The 7420-nt window shown below is 32.7% G+C and overlaps 1 non-coding gene across 1 annotated transcript; it reads left to right on the top strand.

The window, feature by feature from the left end:
- The first annotated feature begins 2517 nt into the window (after window positions 1–2517).
- LOC111556380 lies at window positions 2518–2620 on the top strand. Its single transcript, XR_002735865.2, has one exon. It is a non-coding gene; the product is annotated as a U6 spliceosomal RNA (small nuclear RNA).
- The last annotated feature ends 4800 nt before the right edge of the window (window positions 2621–7420 follow it).

Raw genomic sequence — 7420 nt, 5'->3', positions numbered from 1 at the left:
CTCTATTTTTCTGATGATGGATATTTACACACACACACACACACACACACACACAGTGGAATATTTTTCAAGCATGAGATAGAAGAAAATCCTGACATTTGCAGTAACCTTGAAGACATTATGCTATATCATTGATTTTTATCTCATTTTTAAATTTCTTTTTGAAGAGAGAGAGAGAATGAGTGGGGGAGAGAGGCAGAGAATCTCATTATCTCATATGAGGGAGAAAGAGAGAATCTCAAGCCGGCTCCATGCTTGGTGCAGAGCCCCACATGAAGCCCAATCCCACAACCCTGGGATCATGAACTGAGCCAAAATCAAGAGTCAGATGCTCAATCGATTGAGCCACGCAGGCTCAATTTTTAAACATTTTTCAAACAACTTCATGAGGGGCAGCTGGGTGGCTCTGTTTTTGGGTGTCTGACTCTTGATTTCAGCTCAGGTCATGTTCTTGGGGTTTGTGGGTTTGGGCCCTGTGTTGGACTCTGTGCTGACACTGCAGAGCCTGCTTGGGGTTCCCTCTCTCTCTCTGCCCCTCCTCTTGGCCTCTCTCTCTCTAAAAATAAATTTAAAAAATAAAAAATAAAAACTTAAAAAAAATACATGAAGTTAATCATAATGCCCATTACTTTTATATCAGTCATGCTTGCTTAGTTTCTCTGGTTATTTTCTATCTCACTTTTGACACTCCAAATTATTTTTCTCTCTAATGTATTTTCCAACTTTGGACAGTATTCTCACCTTTTTTCTGTTGTGAGTATCTTCTACTTAAATATTTTGTCTCTTCATTAATAGCTCTTAATTTTATTTATTATTAAAGGAATATTAAAAGCATTTCAAATTAGAAAATAGTGTATAATGAGTCCTTATGTATCCTCACCAAACTTTGGCAATTACCAACTCATGGTTAAAATTTCATCTGTATTCCTACCTACTTTTACCAACTTCCAAGATTCTTTGGAAGTAATTCAAAGACAAGGCACTAAGTATGACTTTATTTATATAACATTTTCAAAGGACAAAACTATAGAGATGGAAAACAGATTATTAGTTGCCATGCGGCAGGAATGGAATAAAAGAGCTCTTCTGGGGTCATAGAACAGTTTTGAATAGTTGATTTTGTGGTGGTTGAACAAATTGTTACATGGAATAAAATTGCTTAGAACTATACACAGTCACACACACAAATGCAGGTTAAAAACAGTCAAAACTGAATAAGGTCTGTAGTCTAGTTACCAATGTTCTACCAACATTATTTTTCTTGGTTTCAATTTTGTTCTGCAGTTACAAAAATGTCACCATTAGAGGAAGCTGGACATGCTGCATTATTTCTGACATTTCCTATGAGTTTATAATTATTTCAAAATAAAAATACTTTAAAATTAATTTTAATATAATTAAATTACTAAAACACTTAGGAATATATTAAACAAAATAAGTGAAAGACCTGTATATGCTAAACTATCAAATATTTCTGAGGACAAAAAGGGATTTAAATAATTGGAGAGATGTATACCATGCTTATAGATTTGAAGGGTCAATATTATGAAAATGTAAATTCTCCCAAAATTACTCTATAGACAAAGTAATCACAGTCATAGTTCCATCAGAATTTCTTATAAAAATTGACATGCTGAATCTAAAATTTATGTGGAAGTACAAAGACGTAAAATAAACCCAATCTTAAAAAAAAATCTCACTTCAAAACTGTTATAGAACTATAATAATAGTAATACTATAGCCATATTGACATGATGATAGAAAAAAATATCAAAGGAACAGATTAGATAGTCCAGAAATGTACCCACACATATTTGGTCAATTATTTTAGACAAGGTTGCCAAAGCTATTCAATAAAAAAGCCATATTAGGCTTTTCAACAAATATTTAGAATATTATATATCCATTTGTGTAACAAAGAATATTAATCCCTACCTCACACCATGTACTAAACCTAATTTGTGATAGATCATACAAGTAAACATACAAAGCAAAAATTATAAATCTCATAAAACACAGAACAATATCTTCATGACTTGGAGACAGGCAAATATTTCTTAGACAAGAGGCAAAAGCATCCTAAACAAATTTAAGGGGGCAAATATCAAATCAGACATCAAATTTAAAAAATGCTACTTACCACATAACACTTAAAAAATTAGTAGATAGGGGTTCCTGAATGGCCCAGTTGCTTAAGCATCCGACTTCGGCTCAGGTCATGATCTCACAGTCTGTGAGTTCAAGTCCCATGTCGGGCTCTGTGCTGATAGCTTAGAGCCTGGAGTCTGCTTTGGATTCTGTGTCTCCCCCTCTCTGCCCCTGCCCTGCTCACACTCTGTCTCTGTCTCTCAGAAAGTGAATAAATGTTAAAAAAAATATTTTTAAATAATTAGTACATAAACCACAACTAAAATAAATTATTTATAAAATTTATGTTTTACAAAAAAAATCAAATACATGAAAATCCCATGTGACAATAAAATGACAAGAAGCCAATAAATTAAAAAGGTCAAGTGCCTACTTTGGCAATACATATAATAAAATTGGAACAATATAGAGAAGATTAACATGGCCCCTGTGTAAGGATGATATGCAAATTTGTGAAGCATTCCGTATTGGAAAAAGATGAGCAAAACTATTGAACAGACACTTCACAAAGGGAGATATAAAATGGGAGAAAAAAAAAAAAGAGAGAGAGTGAGAGAGGGAGAAAACCAGCTAAGAAAATGAGCATTTGTTATTAAAGAAATTCAGGTTAAAACCATGATAAAATTCCCCTATAGAACTGAAGTTTGGCTGAAATTTAAAAGTATGGGACACCAAATGCTGCCAAGTAGGAAGAGTAATTGTAACTCTTACATGGTGGGTTTGTAAAATGATACAGTGCAATGGAAAGTGCTTTGGCAATGTATTATTAAGAGAAACATACAGCTGTTCTATGACATAAGTACCTATATAACATAACATAAATATGCCTAGGTATTTATCCAAGAGAAATGAAAATATAAACCCACAGGAAATATGTAATTTTTATATATAATATATGGTAACTAATATATAAAATATATATAAAATATATATAAAATATATATAAAATATATATATAATATATATATTATATATATATTATATATATAATATATAAAATAACAAAGTGGTCGCCTTAGGTGTAAAAGTGTTGACTGGGAAGAGAATGAAGGAATTTTCTGAGATCATGATTATGTTCTATATCTAAATAGGGTCTGGTTACACAGGTGTATGCATTTGTCAAAACTCATCAAATTGTACAAATAAGATTTGTACATTTCATTGTACATTTAAACTAAAACCACTACTAAAATACTGAATTTCAGTTAGTTGGCTTCATGTAACTATGGTATCAGTCAATGATTCTGAAACTATTTTATGTATGTATACTTTATATATACATATATATTCACACTTTCCATATACATGGACATTTCTATAAATATAGATGCCTCTCTATATATGGACATATAGATATACACAGAATGAGAGAGAGAGAGAGAGAGAGAGAGAGAGAGAGAAGAAAGAAAGAAAGAAAGAAAGAAAGAAAGAAAGAAAGAAAGAAAGAAAGAAAGAAAGAGAGGAAGGAAGGAAGGAAGGACGGATGGACCAGAAATGACACACCAGATGAAACATATCTAATTTTGTATGGAGCATTCTGGGAAGTCTTTCCTAATATGTGCCATTTGTATAAAGCCCTGGCAGAAGTTAAAGAATGAGACAAGCATTAATCCAAAGGAAGTGTATTCTAGATCTGAGAAAAAACCACGGAAGTCACTGGTGTGAGATGTCTGATATGTTAAAAGATCAGGAAGAAGGTCAGTGTGGAGGGAATATCATTGATAATTTCAGAATGTTAGTAGAATACAAAATAGTATAAGGTCGTGTAGGTCTTTGTAAGAATTATTTGTTTTACTGTGAGGGAAATGGGGAGATACCATATAGGTTAAAGTGAAGGATTGATATGTGCTGTGAATAGGCTGTAGAAGGACAATAGAGGAAACTGCAATCCATTTCAGAGACGATGAAAACTCAGTACAGGATGACAACTAAACAGAGCTGGTGAAAGTAGTTAAATTTTAGATTTTAGAAATTTAGATTCATAGATTTTAGAAATAAATGCTAGGTATACAATTTAGGTTTTCGATATTTAGATTTAGGTAGATCTTTCACAAGATTCTTTCATTTAAGAGATGTCAGATAAGCATATGGAAATGTGTCTGGATTTTATGGGAGCAATCTAAGCAGGCGAAATATATTTGGGATCTATCAGTATGAGGTTATGTACAAAGCTATGAGTTTGAATGCAACCACCAACAAACCTGAAGGAGACCAAGATGGCAAGAAGGTCAAGACTGATCCCAGGGGCACTCCATGGTTTAGAGTTTGGGAGATAAGGAGGAATTTATAAAGGAGAATGAAAAGCACCAGATCGTGAGCTAGTAGTAGAAATAAGTAGGGTGATGTCCTAGAAGTAAGAAGACAGGGTTTCAAGCTAGAGGGAGAGATCGATTCTGTCAAAGATTGCTAGTAGTGAAGAAATGTAAGACCAAAATTTTGTCATTGGAGGTTATTACTGACACTAACAAAAACAATTTTGGTTGGTAATGAAGTCGAAAGCCTAATTAGAGTGTCTATCAGAAATGACATATCAGGAGGAGCTTGTCTGGTTTTGAAAGAAGATAACTTATTCAAAAGATAGTAGAAAGAAAGGACTATTTTTGAAGGAGGTATTAGGTCAGGATGGAAGAAATCACAGCTAATGAGAAAGATCAATTAAGGAAAAATGCTTTAAAAGGCATAAAAAGAAAGGGAAGCATTTCTGGGGCAATGTCTTTGAATAAGCAAGTTAGTTGGAGGTGCTAATGGGGAATATCATTAAAAACAAAATCTTCAGCCAACTAAGAAAACCTTTCCACAAAAGGAGAAGAGAAAGACAACAGCTTTATTATAGAGTGCCTACTCTAAACCAGAAAGAAATCTTACTCTTTTATATTACCAAGCAGATACAACCCTATGACATATGTGTTCTCACAATAAACAATAACTAACTAGTCCTTAAATAAGAGGACATGACAGCACCATTTGTCACACATCATTCTTCCTAGATTTGCCTGATAATTGGGGTGGCCATCTGTATTTCCTAATTGGCTTTCTCCAAAGGAAAAATAATTTTCATATTTTTGTGAAAAGAGGTTACACTGATGTAAGGCTTCTACCCTCCAACAGAAACTGGGAGATAGGGATGCTATTTAGATTATTACATTTCAAAGACATGGCTCCAGGTCCTTGAGAAAGGCATTATTGGGTCATACAGCTGGCAAGTAATTTATATAGCTTTTAAAAAGATTTACATACATTTTAAAGAGACAGAGAAAAAACTTACAAGTATTCTAAAGTAAGAGTTCTAAGAAAAAGTGGGTGGAGTTCTTCCCTTACTTTTAAGAGGGAGAATTAAGCCTCTTATTTTTAATTTGTATTTACCCTTACACTACATATAAGAGGGGATACAGCCTTTGTATAGGATCATTATTTCCTTCATAGAGATAGAATGTATTGTGCAAAAAATAAAAAGGCCATAATTCTTATCCAAGACCATGGAAGTCAGATATGTTATAAAATATGAACTTTTTTGGATTATAGACAGGTAATACTGTGACATATACTTTAAGTATTAGGAAAAACCCCAGTAAAGTCTTAAGTAATACTCTAAAATCAAAATGATAATATGTCCATAGGGAACTATATGAATATTCATACTAATGAGAATAAAGAGAGTATAAATAGCTGTACATCAACTTGAGGTAAAGTTCTAATGCCAAATGAATTGATTAGGTCAGGCCAAGTCTCACAATCAGATGAGATATAAAAATCTCTTGGTTTCCACAGCCTTTTGACTTTGGTTTATAGATAAAAGACTTGCGATTTATAAGAGGAGTGGGATAGTGAATGAACAAAGGAAATGCAGTATGATTCATAAAAAGCATTAAAAGGGCTCATGTGAAGCCCTTTAAATTTAGAGGGACAATAGTCAATATGACTACATGTTTCTCTCCAATCACACTCATCTGTGTTAACATCTCAAAGAAAGCAGAAAGTTGGACAGAACCAGTCCTAGTTATTTCTAGGCAATTGTGAAAGAAGGCAAAGGACTTGAGTATACCTGCAGGAGAATGATTATAATGATATGGCCTGGACTTTCAAGTTAGATAAGTAGGGCAATAAGGTTCTGAGTGAGTGTGTACCACATGAGTAGGTGGGAGAAGTTGGACTAAAATCCCTGCAAGGTTCAACAGGCATAAGACCAGGGTTAGTATAGGTAGTGAGATACAAAGAGATGGTGTACAGTGTGGGATTCAAAATTGAGATTATAGAGTTGCAGGAGTTATAGAGTTGAGAAGATCCGTAGAAATTCCATTGGATTTAGTGAGGAAGTCAAGATGGAGAATAAGTTCATTGGAGGAGAGGAGCTTAATTAAAGAACACCTGCAAGGAAATTGAAATTATAATTATAATAGTAAGTAGGGCTGGAGAGAGAAACAGTAAATCAAAAGACAAAATATTCAGGGAATGAGGGGAATGACCCTCTGCAAATAAATGAATGAACATTCTATTGTCCACATTTAAATTCCTTTTTTTTTGCTTTTCTTACATTTCTATTTTGGAAAGCTAAGATATTTCTATGTTTCTGTTTGGTACAGTAGTAATTTGATTTTTACTGAAAATGAATTAATTTCTCTTATTGTAAATTATTGTTTCATTAATATTATTAAACTAAGATAACATGTTTGAAGCTAGTAAAATTTATAAATCAAAGGAAAAATTTAAAGGATTTTAAAATTAAAATTAAACCTATTTTCATACATATATTATAATCCAACTTTTTAGTATTCAAAGTGATATAAATTATGCAATATATATAATTTAATTTATGAGTGTAGCATTTTCCAGGCATTTAAAAAATTGATATTAAGTATAAGTGTTCCTTTTTAAGTTTTAAACCACTGATAATGGGGACTGATCAAGAAAGTTTAATGAGCAAGAAAATAAGTCAAATTTAGTTTTAGAAATCTCTGTAAATTATCAAGTTAGGTGATAAACTTTCCATTATATATACTTGGTACAGAAAGAAATGCTCGTTGTTTGTTTACTTCTTTTCTGAATGGGCTTGATGAAGGTAAGAAGCCAGATTAGATACTGAATCTTAGTTTTGTGATCCTTTTGTCAAATAGTTAAATTATTTACTTTTCTTTCTTATGGCAAGGATCCTCCACATGTAGTATTTCAAGCATTATATTGCCTAAAATTGTGGCATCAAGAAGTTACATTTCCTATCACAACGCAAATGTCATCAGACTTGCATGTTTGCATATTTTATGCCTCTTTAATAATG

The sequence above is a fragment of the Felis catus genome, chromosome C2 (genome assembly GCF_018350175.1).
Source record: "Felis catus isolate Fca126 chromosome C2, F.catus_Fca126_mat1.0, whole genome shotgun sequence".
In the NCBI taxonomy this organism is placed as follows: Eukaryota; Metazoa; Chordata; class Mammalia; order Carnivora; family Felidae; genus Felis; species Felis catus.
The sequence above is the reverse complement of the archived record's forward strand: the minus strand, read 5'-3'. Positions and strand labels throughout refer to the sequence as shown.